Here is a 16,707-nt window from a genome sequence, read left to right on the forward strand (position 1 = left end):
TACAGGTCACAGACCTATTCTCCAAATCAGTCTTAACCACAATACATCTCAATATTGTGATTCCTCTTTAACTTCCGTGTCTATTTCTCAATTAGGAATTCAGGGGAGAGACTGGTGTGATTATATGATCTTTGGAGAGACCCCATGGTGTATGAATGGAGAAACCTTGAGAAATGGATGCAATGACTGGCATTTGAGGGAAGCATTTCTCTTTGTAGGAGTGTGGTGACTGGTATGCACAGGTGTTCTGGCTGTTTTTTTCTTTTTCGCAAGGACAGGCCCTAGAAAGTACTGGCCATGTGCATCACTGACTTGGGGATTTCACAGCAGTTTGTATGATAACTGGTGTCTGCAGGCACACAAATGCTTTTAATAGACAGTGGCCTTAGAAAACATAAGCCTCAAAGGTTTTTGACCTTGCAATTGTAGCTGGTATCTAAAAGCAGATAGGCCCACGCAGACCCTGAGTAAGAACAAACTGTGTATGCTTTTGTGGCTGAGGCATGGATAAGAGTATCAGGAAAAGAATATTTAGCCTTGGCTAAGGTTTGCCTCAAAACAAAGTTTCAATTATCAGACCTTTTCATTATCAGAGGGCTGAAAAATATTTGCTCCCTTTTCTCTATTTCTCAGCCAGGATTAGAGGCCAGGACTTTAAACTGCAAAAGTAGCCAAATTTCATGTAAACCACAAAGTACTAGAGTGAGAGTGTATCTTCTCCATTTTAGTTGGTGGCATTCAATCAGTGCTATTCTCTGTCTTATTTTGAATTGCATCCCATTCAAGAGGCAAGCAAAATAAATAAATAAATAAATAAATAAATAAATAAATAAATAAACAAACAAACTATGAAGGGGCTGCCTTCTTGAATTTTTGTGGCACATTCACAGCTTCTTAGATCCAGCCCCCTACCACCACCTCTGCACGGCCTCAGGGTGGCTCCGGATTTATGCGTTATGGGAGCCGTGACCATGACTTTGGATTTTAAAGACCCAGACAATGTGTTTCACCTAGGAAGGCAGGTGATTTTTATCAAGTTACAGCTAGAGGAATGGGAGTGCTTATCATACAAAGGATATATCATCTTGAATTGAGTTGGAGAAACAAGTCATGAAATTATTAAAATTCCAGAGGCTAAGCAAAAACCTGTAAAGACTAGCTTCTCTAGGAATATGGTTTGCTCATAAAATCAAGGAATTTGAATTTCTTTCAAAATAATGCTTCATATGGATTTATTTGTGAGTGAGATAGCATTTGTTTGTGAGGATGTACTTCAAAATATTCCAAAAAATGCGTGAACAGATGAGTTAAATTTGTTAAAGTGTTGATAATTATTGAAGCTGAGTGATTTATTATGCTATTCATACGGGTTTCTTATAGTATTCTAATTTTTTATATGTTTGAAATTTCCCATAGCAGATCACTAGAAGAAATAAGAATAAGCTTTGGTCTTACTGTCAGAACAAGAGCAGTGAGACAACAAAAGAAAAAAATACGAGAAGATATACTGTTTAAGATGAAGGATGAGAAGCGTTTTCTTAGGAAAATGTGATCTTGGAGAGCAAGCTAGACAGAGATGAAAGGAAAAAGAAAGTACAGCCAAGATCTAAACGTTCTTAAAGATGTAACTAGAAAACAGGGAGACATTTTGTTACTATGTCATAGAGGTTATCTAGGTCTCAAAGAGACCAGGGAAAGACAGAGAGAGGAGGAAAAAAAAAAAAAGAACACTGGAATTACTCTACTGATTGGAATTCAGATCTACAATGCTATTGAGTGGTGTCCTCCTAAAGGTGCACTTAGAGTCCATATAAATTTAGAGCAATTGGAAAAAAAACCACATGGTAGACAAAATGCATCCCCGCCATCCATCCCCTCAAACCCCTCCCCCCACCCCAAGCTGTTCACACTTTTTTTTTTTTTTTTTTTTTTTTTTTTTTTTTTTTTGAGACGGACTTTCGCTCTTGTTACCCAGGCTGGAGTGCAATGGCGCGATCTTGGCTCACCGCAACCTCCGCCTCCTGGGTTCAGGCAATTCTCCTGCCTCAGCCTCCTGAGTAGCTGGGATTACAGGCACACGCCACCATGCCCAGCTACTTTTTTGTATTTTTAGTAGAGACGGGGTTTCACCATGTTGACCAGGATGGTCTCGATCTCTCGACCTCGTGATCCACCCGCCTCGGCCTCCCAAAGTGCTGGGATTACAGGCTTGAGCCACCGCGCCCGGCCGCTGTTCACACTTTAATCTCTACAACCTGTGAATGGAGTACATTAATATGACAAAAGGGACTTTGCAGATGTACGTAAGCATACAAACTTTAAGATAGGGAGATTATCTTGGATTGCCCAGGTAGGCACAATCTCATTTTGGCATGAGCTCTTAAAAGCTGAGAAACTGCCCTGGCTGGCAGCAAGAGCGATATGGCAGAAGGAAAAGTCAGAGAAAATCCAAGCTTACGATGTAGGGGCCATGTGCAAGGATGGGAGAGAGGCCTTTAAGAGCCAAGAATGGCTCCCAGCTGACAGCCAGCAAGTAAACAGGGTCCTCAGTTTCATAAATATAAAGAGCTAGATTTTAGCAACCTGTATGAGCTTGGAAGCAGATTCTTCCCATAGCCTTCTGATAAGAGAGTCTAGCTGGCTGATACCTTGATTGTGGCCTTGTGAAACCCAGTGCAGAGAAACCAGTCGAGCCAATCCAGACTTCTGACCTACAGAACAGTAGGACACGTTTGTATTTTTAAGCCTGTAAGTTCTGGTCATCTGTTCTAACATCAATAGGAAACAACTGCATACCATCATATAAAATGGGTACATAAAATTTGAACAGATTTATGAACGAAAGCTCAAGAGGATCATTGTAAAATATGTCATGCATTTTAATTATTATTTTATTTTTTTCAGACAGAGTCTCACTCTGTTGCCCAGGCTGGAATGCAGTGGCACTATCTTGGCTCACTGCAACCTCTGCCTCCCAGGTTCAAGAGATTCTTCTGCCTCAGCCTCCCAAGTAACTGGAACTACAGGCACACGCCACCACCACATCCAGCTAATTTTTTGTATTTTTAGTAGAGATGGGGTTTCACCATGTTGGCCAGGATGGTCTCCATCTCTTGACCTCGTGATTGGCCCGCCTCAGCCTCCCAAAATGGTGCTGGGATTACAGGCGATGGCCACTCCTTTTTCTTTTCTTTTCTTTCTTTATTTATTTATTTATTTTTAGTAGAGATTGGGTTTCACCATGTTGGCCAGGCTAGTCTCAAACCCCTTACCTCAGGTGATCCACCTGCCTTGGTTGGCCTCCCAAAGTGCTGTGATTACACTCGTGAGCCATCGTACCTGGTCTGTCATGCATTTTAGATGAGTTTCAAGGCACCGCAATTATGGGTGGGGAAGCAGGTATGGCATGTTCTTGCAGATACGTGCTCGGGACATGTGTAGAGTTAGAACTCCCCGAGAAGGAAGCACAGAAGATGAGACATACTACAGGGGAATCAGGCAAGCTAAGGATAGATTGAGTTCAGCCTGGAATATATATTGATATTGGTCAGAGAATACCTTCTAGTGGAATTATTCCAGTGGTGAAAGTAGACAAGAATTGTTTACCAGTGGGTGCTTTTGCCAGATCCAAAGTTTATTGGCTATATATCTTTTACTAATGATGAACCTCACAAGTCACAAAGAGTTTGTCAGGAAAACAAATGGCTGCATCTGAAAGAAAAATTAAAGAAGAAAGCAAAGAACACACTGTGATTGAAAAAAGAGTGGGCGTAGTGGCTCACACCTGTAATCCCAGCACTTTGGGAGGCCGACGTGGACAGATCACCTGAGGTCAGGAGTTCGAGACCAGCCTAGCCAACATGGTGAAGCCCCATCTCTGTTTAAAAAAAAAAAAAAAAGAAAGAAAAGAAAAAGGAGTGACCATCATGTCAGACACTGCTAATTGTCTTCTTTTTTTTTTTTTGCTATTTTTTTTGCTAATTGTCTTCTAATATCTATTCTCACTTTCCTCTAAAGTTATTATTGTTTTAGAAATGTGTATGCCTCCCCAGCTAAACATTGCATTTCCCGTTCTTCATTGCAGCTAAATGTGATTAAATATTAGCCAATGAGATGAGATTGGAAAAGATGTGTACTCATATGTTTTGGGTTGAGCCCTTACTGTGAGAGTTGGATCCTCTTTCCTTCCCTTCTTCATCCTGCTGACTAAAATGTGAGCCATTTTGTAGCATGTGATGGGAGCATCATTCTAGCGACGCTGAAGAAAGTAAATGACTGGACAGCCTCACGGAATAGTTACTACACTAGCTTTGTACTGGATTCTGGTCTGTTACATCTGAGGGAAATAAAGTTCTGTTGTATTTAAGCCTCTGTTCATTTGTGTTACTGTTATAAGGAGCTGGACCTATATCCTAACTAATATAGCCATGTACATGTTAGGTAAGGAAAGGTGAGCAACCCAAGGAGCAGATTAAAACGTTAAAAATTTAGCTGAGGCCAGGCACAGTGGCTCATGCCTATAATCCTAGCACTTTGGGAGGCTGAGGCAGGAGGATCACTTGAGCCCAGGAGTTTGAGACCAGCCTGAGCAATATAGTGAGGTCTGTCTTTACAAAAAAATTTAAAACTTAGCCAGGCATAAAGGTGCATGCCTGTAGTCTCAGCTACTTGGGGAGAGGCTGAGGTGGGAGGATGGCTTGAGTCCCAGAGTAATTTGAGGCTCCATGAGCTGTGATTTTACCACTGCACTCCAGCCTGGGTGACACAGTGAGATCCTGTCTAAAACAGACAGACACCTTAGCTGAGCATCTGGCTCAAGATGGTGATTTGAGGCTGGTAAGGTGCCTCATGCCTGTAATTCCAGCATTTTGGGAGGTGGAGGAGAGAGGATAGCTTGAGCCCAGGAGTTTGAGACCAGCTTGGGCAACATGGTGAACTCTCCTCTCTAAGCATGCCTGTAATCCCAGCTACTGAGAGGCTGAGGTAGGAGGATTACTTAAGCCTGGGAGGTTGAGGCTGCAGTCAGCCATGATTGTGCCACTGCACTACAGCCTGGTTGACAAAGCCAAACTCTGTCTCGTGAACAAAAAAAGATGGTGTTTTGAGCATTTGCTAAAGCCTGCCATCAGCCCTGTTTCAGATACCTAGAAATCTTGTGTAAATTTTCCCAACTTTTTATTGTGAAAAATCTCAAATACATGGAAAAGTTCAAACTAATACAATGAATATTATTATGCCCATCACTTGATTTCTTTTCTTTTCTTTCTTTCTTTCTTTCTTTCTTTTTTTTTTTTTTTTTTGAGACAGTCTTGCTCTGTCGCCCAGGCTGGAGTGCAGTGGTGTGATCTCCACTCACTGCAACCTCCACCTGCCAGTTTTAAGCGATTCCCCTGCCTCAGCCTCCCAAGTAGCTGAGATTACAGGTGCACACCACCATGCCCAGCTAACTTCTGCATTTTTGGTAGAGATGAGGTTTCACCATGTTGGCCAGTCTGGTCTCAAACTTCTGACCTCAGGTGATCTGCCCACCTCAGCCCCCCAAAGTGCTGGGATTACAGGTGTGAGCCATTGCTCCTGGTCCCATCATTCAATTTCAACAACTGTTAACATTGTGCCCTATGGCTCACTCACTCTATCTATCTATCTATCTATCTATCTATGTATCTATCTGTCTATCTATATCTGTCTATCTTTCTAATTTTTCACCCCTAAGTACTTCAGTGTGTATCTTCAAAAGCTGTTCTCCTGTATAACTACAAAACCTTCATCACAACTAAGTATATGAACAACAATATTCTAACAATAATATTTTAATATGGTCTAATAACATCATCTAGATCATATTTTGATTTTCCCTAATTGTTCCCCTATGTCTTTATAGCTTTAAAAAAAAAAAAAAAAAAAAAAAACGGGATCCAGTTAAGGTTCTTGCATTTCGTTACGTGTTTTTGTTTGAATTCGGAACAGTTTTTTGGAACACTTTGAATTTGTCACATCTTTTTATACAATATTTTTAAGATTAAAAAATAAACAGCTGTACTTGAAAACAAACAAAAAAGGGAAATCTCCAGGGGTCAGAAGCAGAATGAGAGCCCATAAAGGAGAGATAGATATGTGCGCAGGTGAAGAAGCCAGAACTGACACCGGCTGTAGGGGCCAGAGTTTCAGTTCCTGCTTAGACAGAGGAGCTGAGGCCCTACATGTATGAGGAAGTCAGCCTAGAGGGAGCAACACTTCACACATGAACATTAAAACAAAAATGAAGTGTAATTTCTTACCCATTAGACAGACAAATATTTTAAATCTCCTCAAGGCATTGGGAAGAATGGGGAGAAATCAGCATACTCCTACACTGCTGGTAGAAATATCAACTGGTTCAACCACTTTAGAGAGCAATTTGTCAAAATGTTGTGAAAAAATAAAATGTGATGATGTCATAGAATGGAACACTGCACTGAAGTGGTGCTAGATCTACATATAGCAATATGGATAGGTCTCAAAAGCATGCCTTTGAATAAAAAAAAAGATACAATTATGTAAATGGATATGAACAAAAATGCCATATATAGTTTATGGATGGATGGATGTTTGTAAAGCATAAAATTGGATGAGACTACACTCCAGACCATAGCAGTTGCCTCAAATGAGCATGGCAATGCAGGTGGTAGCTAAACAAAATTTTAGCTAGATTTCTAAGATTCTTTTAATTGCAGAAAGCAAATATGACAAGATGTCTACAATTCTGGGTGATGGGAATATGGATTTTTATTATAATACTCTTGTGCTTTTTCTGTAGTTTTCACATTTCTCACAATTAAAAAGAAAGACGAAACTCAGCTGAGCCTGCTTCAAAGGAGAAAGGGAGCTAAAAGAGTGGAGAGAAAGACTTATTTCTGCTGTTGTTGAAGTTCCACTTAAGGCTTAGAAAATTCGAAGGCTTTTTGCAAGGGCAGCAAGCCCAAGGCAGAGAAATTTTTCCTCCCCAGGACCAAAGGGCACAAGCTTCTGAATGTCATTTTAGGACTCCATTGAAGGCAATTTGTCATATAAAATACATTGGAGGTAGAGGGGAAACCACAGCTAAGAGGATGGCTTCATGTAATCAAGGAATTCCAGAGCAAGAGGCAGTGGCAGTAACCACTGAGGCACAAAACTAGATATGAAGAAATGCCAGTCCCAGACCACGAGAGGATGATGTGCAGAGAATGCAATAACAATCCCCAAAGATGGTGATGTACTAAACCCTGGAACCTGTGAATATATTACTTTACATTGCCAAAGAAAATCCTACAAGTCTTTTTTTTTTTTTTTTTTTTTTTTTTTTTTTTTCAGACAGAGTTTCGCTCTTGTTGTCCAGGCTAGAGTGCAATAGCACGATCTCGGCTCACCGCAACCTCCGCCTCCCGGGTTCAGGCAATTCTCCTGAGTAGCTGGGATTACAGGCGTGCACCACCATGCCGGCTAATTTTGTATTTTTAGTAGAGATGGGGTTTCACCATGTTGGTCAGGCAGGTCTCAAACTCCTGACCTCAGATGATCCATCTGCCTCAGCCTCCCAAAGTGCTGGGATAACAGGCATGAGCCACTGCGCCCAGCCTCATACAAGTCTTTTTTTTTAAACGGAGTCTCACTCTTTTGCCAGTCTGGAGTTCAGTGGGGCGATCTCGGCTCACTGCAACCTCAGCCTCCTGGGTTCAAACAACTCTTCTGCCTCAGCCTCCCCAGTAGCTGGTATTACAGGCGCCCACCACCACGCCTGGCTAATTGGCTAATTTTTGTATTTTTAGTAGAAGTGGGGCTTCACAATAGGAAACTACCACATACCATCATATAAAGTGGGTACAGAAAATTTGAACAGATTTGTGAAAGACCAAGAGGATCATTATAAATATGTCATGCATTTATTTATTTATATTATTATTATTATTACCTTTTTGAGATGGAGTCTCACTGTGTTGCCCAGGCTGGAGTGCAATGGCAAGATCTCGGCTCACTGCAACCTCCACTTCCCGGGTTCAAGCAATTCTCCTGCCTCAGCCTCCTGAGTAGCTGGGATTAAAAGTGTGCATCACCATGCCCGGCTAATTTTTGTATTTTCAGTAGAGATGGGGTTTCACAATGTTGGCCAGGCTGGTCTCAAACTCCTGACCTCAGGTGATCCACCCACCTCAGCCTCCCAAAGTGCTGGGATTATGGGCGGGCATGAGCTCACATCTATTAACTTTGGGACTTTCAGAACTCGTTAGAACCAGCCAATCAGAGCGCACTTGCCTTGGCCAATCAGGGCTCAGCTGTATCAACCAATCAGGGCTTGGCTGTACTGACCAAGGGAACTCAGCTGCCTCAACCAATGAGAACTGAGTTTCAACCTTTCATTCACCTAAACAGGCCTGATTGGGAACTTGGCAGGAATTTTTGCTGTAAAACTGGAGCATGGTGGCATTCCCCTGTAGTCCCAGCTACATGGGAGACTGAGGTGGGAGGATCACTTTAGCCCAGGGATTCCAGGTTGCAGTGAGCTATGATCACACCACTGCACTCCAGCCTGGGTAGCTGTGTCTCTGAAAAACAAACATGCAAGCAAACAACAACAAAATAAGCTTTCCTTTTGTTCTCTGGAATGCACCTTCATTTCACACCGGAGGCTGTGACCCAGGTTTGCAAACTGTTCACTGGACTAAAGTCTTTTTCCTCTAAATTCCTTTTCAGAGAACTTTTGTTCGCAGAACAAGCCCACCTTAATTATAACCCAGTGAGACCTGCGTGGGACTTCTGACATACAGGTCCGTAAGATAATAGATGTGTGTTTTAAGCCACTAAATTCGTGGTAATTTGTTACGGCAGCAACAGTAAACTAATACAGCAAGGGTCTGAATCACACTCAGAGCCACGACTACTCCAAAAGTGGGTGGCTGCTCACAGGAGAGTGTGGAAAAGCTGTGTCACCAAATTGAGTGCAGCCTCAGGGCTATGCTGAGATGCCAGAAGCACAAGTTCAAAGTGGGAATTTAATAGATTTTAAATAGCTTGAATTTTGAAGAAGGAAGCCTTGAGGATGGCCTGAGGACTGTGGGTGTCACCCCAGGAAAATCTAACTTTTCAAGAAGACAGGAATGTCGCATATGTCACCTTCGGAGGGAGGAAACAGTAAGCATGCATGGAACTCCACCCGACTCCCATTTGGTAAACCAAGTGCCATAATTAGTCTCTATATAAATCCCAGCAGAGTTGATGCTTAAGAGGTTGTGGACCCTAGACAACTAACACAATTTAATTTGTCTCCTGTTGAAGCTGAAAGCAAAGCAGTTTGGTTTTTTTTCTCACGTTTGCTATGTTTATTCTTTCCCCCAGATAATCATTGTCTCCACTGTAAGCTTTGCTTTCTGACAGCAATGTGGGTCTGGACTGTATTTTATGTACTGGTTTCTAGTAACATAATTTTTCTTATCATAACTGCTTCGGGGCTGAGGTTTGCTTGTTAATTTTTTTTTTGAGACAGGGTCTCCCTCTGTTGCCCAGCCTTGGAGTGTAGTGGCGATCACAACTCACTGCAGCCTCTACCTCTTGGGTTCAAGCGATCCCCCCACCTCAGCCTTTCCTGAGTAGCTGGGACTATAGACGTGTGCCACCACACCGGGCTAATTTTTGTATTTTTTTTTTGTAGAGACAGGGTTTTGCCATGTTGCCCAGGCTGGTCTCGAACTCCTGAGTTCAAGTGATCCCCCTGCCTTGGCCTCCCAAAGTGCTGGGATTATAGGCGTGAGCCACTGCACCTGGCCCTGCTTGTGACTTCTAAGAATTTAAAAATTTCTTTTTTGAAATGAGGTCTCACTCTGTCACCCAGGCTGGAGTGCAGTGGCATGATCATAGCTTACTGCGGCCTCAAACTCCTGGGTTCAAGAGATTCTTCTGCCTCCACCTGCTGAATAAATGGGACTCTAGATACAAGCCACCATGTCTGGCTAATTTTAAAAATTGTTTGTAGAGATGGGGTCTTATTATGTTGCTTAGGCTGGTCTTGAACTCCTGGTCTCAAGGGATCCTCTTGCCTTGGCCTTCCAAAGTGCTAGGATTACAGGTGTCAGCCGTCATGCCCAGCTTCTAAGAATTTTTTTTCTTTAGCCTTTTATTAATACAGAAGCAGTATATATGCATTGTAGAAAATTAGAAAATATAGACAAGTAGAAATAAATAAATAACTAAAATCTCCACCTCCCAGAGATCACCACTGTAAGACCTTAGAGTATAACCTACAGGATCTGTGCGTGTGTGTCTATGCATGATTTTATTTTATTACCAAACTGAGATCATACTACACATAATGTTCTTCAGTCTGTTTTTTTCAGTCATCAGCCTCCATTTTGCTATTTCAGTAAATTTTCAACCCTTCTAACACCCTGCTCCTATTCATATTTCTCCAAATGACCCAAAAATGTCCTATACAGTTGTTTCATCCAAATCAGTGTCCAATCCAGACCATGCGTTGCATCTGGTTTATATGTCCCTTAAGTCTCTTTTAATCTAGCAGACACCAGTTTTTAATGATACTGCTTTGCTGAAGATACCAAGCCAATAGTTCTGCAGAATGTTTCACTTACGAGATTTGTCTGATTGCTTCTTTGCGTTGTTTTCTTCTAAATTTTGTGCATGTGTCATTGATGCTGGGAATATCTTGTGTGCCCAATTAACTCTTTAAACTCTTAGAAAGTGGAACATATGAGAATGGATCAATTTTGTCTTGAAGGTCCTTACAGGATCCTCACCAATTTCAGTGGATGACAGCCCACGTTGCAGTAGCCAAAGGAACCTCCACTCTCCCGACACCTCAGAGCAAGATCCTTCTAGATGAGACTAGAAGGATCTTGAGGAGGAAATAGTTTTGGACTTAAATTTCCCTGGCATTTTGGAATTAATCTTTCTCCCAAGATTTTCAGAAGTGGAGAGACTTTATATTGTTCAAATTTGGACATTTATATATTACTTGGAACTTTTTTTTTGAGACAGAGTCTTGCTCTGGTTGCCCAGGCTGGAGTGCAATGGCACGGTCTCGGCTCACTGCAACCTCCACCTCCTGGGTTCAAACGATTCTCCTGCTTCAGCTTCCCGAGTAGTTAGGGCTACAAGTGCATACCACCACACCCGGCTAATTTTTTTGTGTGTTTTTAGCAGAGATGGGTGTCACTATGTTGGCCAGGCTGGTCTTGAACTCCTGACCTCTTGATCCGCCCACCTCGGCCTCCCAAAGTGCTGGGATTACCGTTGTGAGCCACTGCGCCCGGCCCCATTATTTGGAACATTTTAATGCTATCCTTTGGTTTGAACACACAACTTCTGGTGAACTCTAGTGGACAATGTGGCTGGGCATAATTTAGGAAGGGAAGTACAATAGGAATAGCTTTTACAGCATGGGATACAGCACGAAACTTGGAGTTAATTTAGTTAATATCCTGTTCTAATCCACTTTGCAGCTTTTTGGAAGCAAACCCGAACTGTCCCAATGTTAGTGCTAAGAGAAACAGTAGTTGGTATTAGGAGAATGATTTCATGAAGGTGGAACCTGGACTGGCCTGCTGAACTCTAGTCTCCTATCCCCGATGCTGGCAGCCACATTCCTAATGGCCCATGAGTTTGGCTATCGCAAACAACAGATTAAGATAACAAAACTGTGAAGATTATTAGAGGAACCATAATCTCCCTTGTTATGAGCTAAATGGTGCCCCCTCAAAATTCATATGTGGAAGCTCTAATTCCTAGTACTTCAGAATGTGACTGTATTTGGAGATGGGGCCTTTAAAGAGGTAATTAGACCAGGCACATTAGCTCACGCCTGTAATCCCAGCACTTTGGGAGGCTGAGGCGGGTGGATCATCTGAGGTTGGAAGTTCGAGACCAGCCTGACCAACATGGAGAAACCCTGTCTCTACTAAAAATACAAAAAATTAGCTGGGCATGGTGGCACATGCCTGTAATCCCAGCTACTCGGGAGGCTGAGGCAGGAGAATCACTTGAACCTGGGAGGCAGAGGTTGAGGTGAGCTGTGATCGCACCATTGCACTCCAGCCTGGGCAACAAGAGTGAAACTCTGTCTCAAAAAAAAAAAAAGGTAATGAAATTAAAACAAGGCTGTTGAGATGCACCCTCATCCAATCTGACTGATGTCCTTGTAGGAAGAGGAGATAAGGTTACAAACAGAGACAACCATGTGAAGAGGCAGCAAGAGAGTGGCCATCTGCAACCCAAGGAGAGAGGGCTCAGAGGAAACCAACCATGCCAGCAGCTTGATCTTGGACGTCCAGCTTCCAGAATTGTGAGAACATAAATTTCTCTTGCTTAAGCCACCAAGTCTGTGGTGTTTTGATACAGTAGCCTGAGAAAACAAATACATACCTCTGTGTTCCTACCTCCATGAAATAGAAACTTGTCCTCTTTCAAAAGTATAAAAATCACCTGAGGGGTTTTAGAAAATACTCATGCTTGGGCCCCATATCCCAGAGATTCTTATCTAATTGGTCTGGGTAGTGGCCAGGTTCTGAGGTTTTCAAAAGCTCCCCAGGCAATTCTAAACTACAGCCAAGGTTGAAAACTACTTGGCTCCGAGGTCAACCAAGAGTTGCATAGCACAGCAGTTGGAGATGAACAGAGACCAGGGAAATTTGGGTCTTTGTGGACTGTTCATTACAAACTTCTTTCTTAGCATTTGGTGATCCCACTAAGTCTTTCATCAGTACACATAAGATGTCAGTTTTTAGGTTCTAGGAATAGTCCTATAGAACAGATTCTCTCTCTCTCTCTCTTTCTCTTTTTTTTTTTTTTTTTTTTTTTTTTTTTTTTTTTTTTTTGAGGCAGGTTCTCAGTCTGTTGCCCAGGCTGGAGTGCAATGGCACAATCACAGCTCACTGCAGCCTCAACCTCCCTGGCTCAAGTGATCCTCCCAGCTTAGCCTCTCCAATTTTCTTTTTGGAGATGTGGGGGGTCTTACCATGTTTCCCAGGATAGTCTTGAACTCCAGAGTTCAAGCTCTCTTCCTGGCTTGGCCTCCCAAAGTGCTGGGATTACAAGCATGAGCCATCACACCCAGCCTGGAGCAGATTATTCTGGCCCTCAGTAGGAGCCCACAAGAAAACCAAGCCCTGTACCTTCCTTACATATGTGAATTCTCTGCCCTAAAGTGGGCACTCACGCATTTTTGAATTACATAATTGGGGTCAGGCACAGTGGCTCATGCCTGTAATCCCAACACCTTGGGAGGCCGAGGAAGGAGGATCCCTTGAGCCTAGGGGTTCAACACCAGCCTGGGTAACATAGGGAGACCTTGTCTCTATTTTTAAAAAATTACATAATTGAGGCTGGACACTGTGGCTGATGCCTGTAAAGCCAGCACTTCAGGATGTTGAGGCAGGAGGATCACTTGAGTCCAAGAGTTTGAGACCAGCCTGGAAAACAAAGTGAGACCTTGTCTCTATAAAAAAAAAACCTTAAAAATTAGCTGGGCTCAGTAGCATGCACCCAAAGTACCAGCTACTTGAGAGGTTGAGGTAGGAGGATCACTCGAGCCCAGAGTTTGAGGCTGCAGTGAGCTTTAATGGCATCACTGTACTCCAGGCTGTGTGACAGGGCAAGACCCTGTCTCAAAAAAAAAAGCATTACATAATTGAGCTGGGTATTAAAGTGTGAACTGAGCCACATAATGCTTCCGGATTAGATTGTAGACACTGTGGTCATGTGTCTGCACTCTGTGCCACTATACAGCTACAATTCACATGTGGAAAATGGATATTCCAGCACATATATTCTTGTTTTAAAATTTATGTTTAATTAATTAATATATTTTTTAGAGGCAGAGTCTTGCTTTGTTGCCCAGGCTGCTCTTGCACTCCTGGCCCCAAGCAATCCTTCCACTTCAGCCTCCCGAGTACCTGAGATTACAGATGCAAATCAATACATCTGGTTTCTATTTAATTTGCATCCAGTAAAACTTGCTCATATTAGTGTACAGTTCTATGAGTTTAAACAGATGCCTAGAGTCATAACCACCACCACAATCAAGATATAGATCAGGCTGGGCACGGTGGCTCAAGCCTGTAATCCCAGCACTTTGGGAGGCCGAGGCGGGTGGATCATGAGGTCAAGAGATCGAGACCATCCTGGTCAATATGGTGAAACCCCGTCTCTACTAAAAAAATACAAAAATTAGCTGGGCATGGTGGCGCATGCCTGTAATCCCAGCTACTGAGGAGGTTGAGGCAGGAGAATTGCCTGAACCCAGGAGGCGGAGGTTGCGGTGAGCCGAGATCGTGCCATTGCACTCCAGCCTGGGTAACAAGAGCGAAACTCCGTCTCAAAAAAAAAAAAAAAAAAAAAAAAGATATAGATCAGTTTCTTGCCCCTCCAAGATTGCTTTGCCAGCACACGTATTTTTGGCAGGCAGGCACCCTCTATACCCGCTAAGTCTCAGATGCTCAGGGGCTCTGGTGACACCTTTGGCACAACCTCAAATATAGCACACTTTTGTCCCCCTGAAATGGGCACAGCAGGTAGAGACAGATGGGAAAAGTGGGTCCAGGCAGTCATGGGAGGAGGAGACGGACCCACAGGTTGAAAATCCCAGTCATACTCCCGTGGTTGGAATTCAAAGCTCTCGCAAGAGGCAGCCCCATTTTGGTCTGGATTGAGAGCATTGTTAGTGCCTTATCACTTAGAACTAGATTCTATACTGAGGCTTAGTGAGAGAACCAATTGCTTACCAGATTCAGATATACCAAGATCAACTTTGAAAGCCTTCCTACCGGTGCACACTGGAGCAGCAGGCTCAATACCAGGCAGTTATTGCATCATCTCAAAAGAAACACTCTCATAATCAATTAAACTCATTACATTTGAATATTCAGTTCCTGCCAAAGCCCAATTTAAAAACTCATTTCAAGATAATGTGTTCACAGAAATCAGGTCTACTACATAAATGACATTAGGAAACTATTTCAAGAAACATTACAAACGTCTTTTGCCGGGGCAAAAGTTCTTTGAAAGGGGCTTTCCAGCATTGCTCAGAACATACATGCTGGCTGGTACTAAACTAGATACTATGGAACAATGGTGGGTAACCTTACGTCTCTAATTTTAGTATTCATAACAGAATGGGCATTTACAGAGAATCCCCTTTGTAGATTTGTCATAGAAACTGTCCTTGTGGACAAAGCCCTTTGGGATTTCTCAGAAATAGGACAACTTCCTGAAGGAGTTATAGCTGTGTATTGGTCTAGAACCTTGATGGCAAGCAACAGAATTGGACTCTGGATGATTTAAGCAGAAAAGGAATTCATTAAAAGTGTATTTGGGCAGCTTCCAGAATCAGTAGGCGGGCTGGAGAAGCAGGTTTGCAGCCAGAACAACACTCAAACCACGCTGCAGAACTGGTCTGGTGAGGAGGCCACTGCAGCAACACCTCAGAGCACTTGTCTGCAGTTTTCACCACGGGCACCCTACAGGGAGCTCTGTCTTGCTGCAGATGCTAGCATTGCCTTGACAGAGAGACTCTTCCAGGTCCTTGAATCTTTGTCTCCAACTTCTAAGACAGTTGAGAGTGACTGGACTAGGGTATGTGCCAGCACCCTAGCTGTGAGGGAGAGTGAATGTGGCATTCTTGAGTCCATAGACAGAGGTAGGCTCTGCCTCCTTCCAAGAATCATAAGATGGGGAAGTCCCCAACCAGAGGAAGTGGGTTCAAATGCACACCTGAAAAGAATAGCGAATGACCCAGCACAGGCTGACAGTTGGAGGCTGCTTGATATCACGTGGCACCAAGTTAGTCATTGCTACCTCATTTGGGGGCACAGTAGGCTGACCCTGAGCTGAGGAAACTGATCAAAGAAAAAAACCAAGAGCTCTGTTTTCCTCCAGGGCCTTAATATTTTGCCACAAGATTGGAGGAAATTAGAACTGACTAAAGGAGAGGGGAGCTGTACCACGAGCTTCGGTGCCTGGTACAAGTCAGAGAAAGCAATCGGCGTTGTCCTGAGAATACAACTTCCTTGTTTAGAGAGCCTGGCATGCTGAGTTGGGTGGTCTGGGGGTGAGTGGGTGGCAGTGGTGGGTAGGCAGAGAAATTTTTAGAGTGGCTTGTACTTTTCTCAGCAAGCCATTGCCTTTGATCCCTTGATGGGCTGCATCTAAACATAACTGGGGACAAAGTCAGGCACCACAATGTATTTTCTGATTGCAGTCATTTAGTTCAAAAGAGAAGAAGTCTAGGTATAACAACTCTAGGGAGCTTCTGCTCTAAAATTCTCATTTTTTGGTGACAATGGTACTTGGATCAGCGAGAGTACAGAGGCACAAAATTGAGTCCCACCATCCCTGGAGAGACCCACAACCAGACGGGTTTAACTAACATTTATTAAACATATCTGAGATGCTCAGATCTGGAAACAGCCGTGGAACAACTATGAGGCATTCTTGGTACATACCTGAAATGCCACAAGGATGAATTAGCGCCATAGGTTTTGCTGCTGCATCTAGGTGTTTGGATATTACACTCATCTCTGATTTGAAATGGGTTGAGGGTGGCAAGACTACAGGAAGCTTCACTCAGTGTTCAGGCACCCTTGGTCCTACCACTTAGCCAGTACTGCTGCTTGTTATGAACAAGCAAAAGCAAAAGCAAGGGTAACAGCAGGCTAAGGAGACTGAGTGCTGCTATAAAACTTGGGA

Source organism: Saimiri boliviensis, chromosome X (genome assembly GCF_048565385.1).
Source record: "Saimiri boliviensis isolate mSaiBol1 chromosome X, mSaiBol1.pri, whole genome shotgun sequence".
NCBI lineage: Eukaryota > Metazoa > Chordata > Mammalia > Primates > Cebidae > Saimiri > Saimiri boliviensis.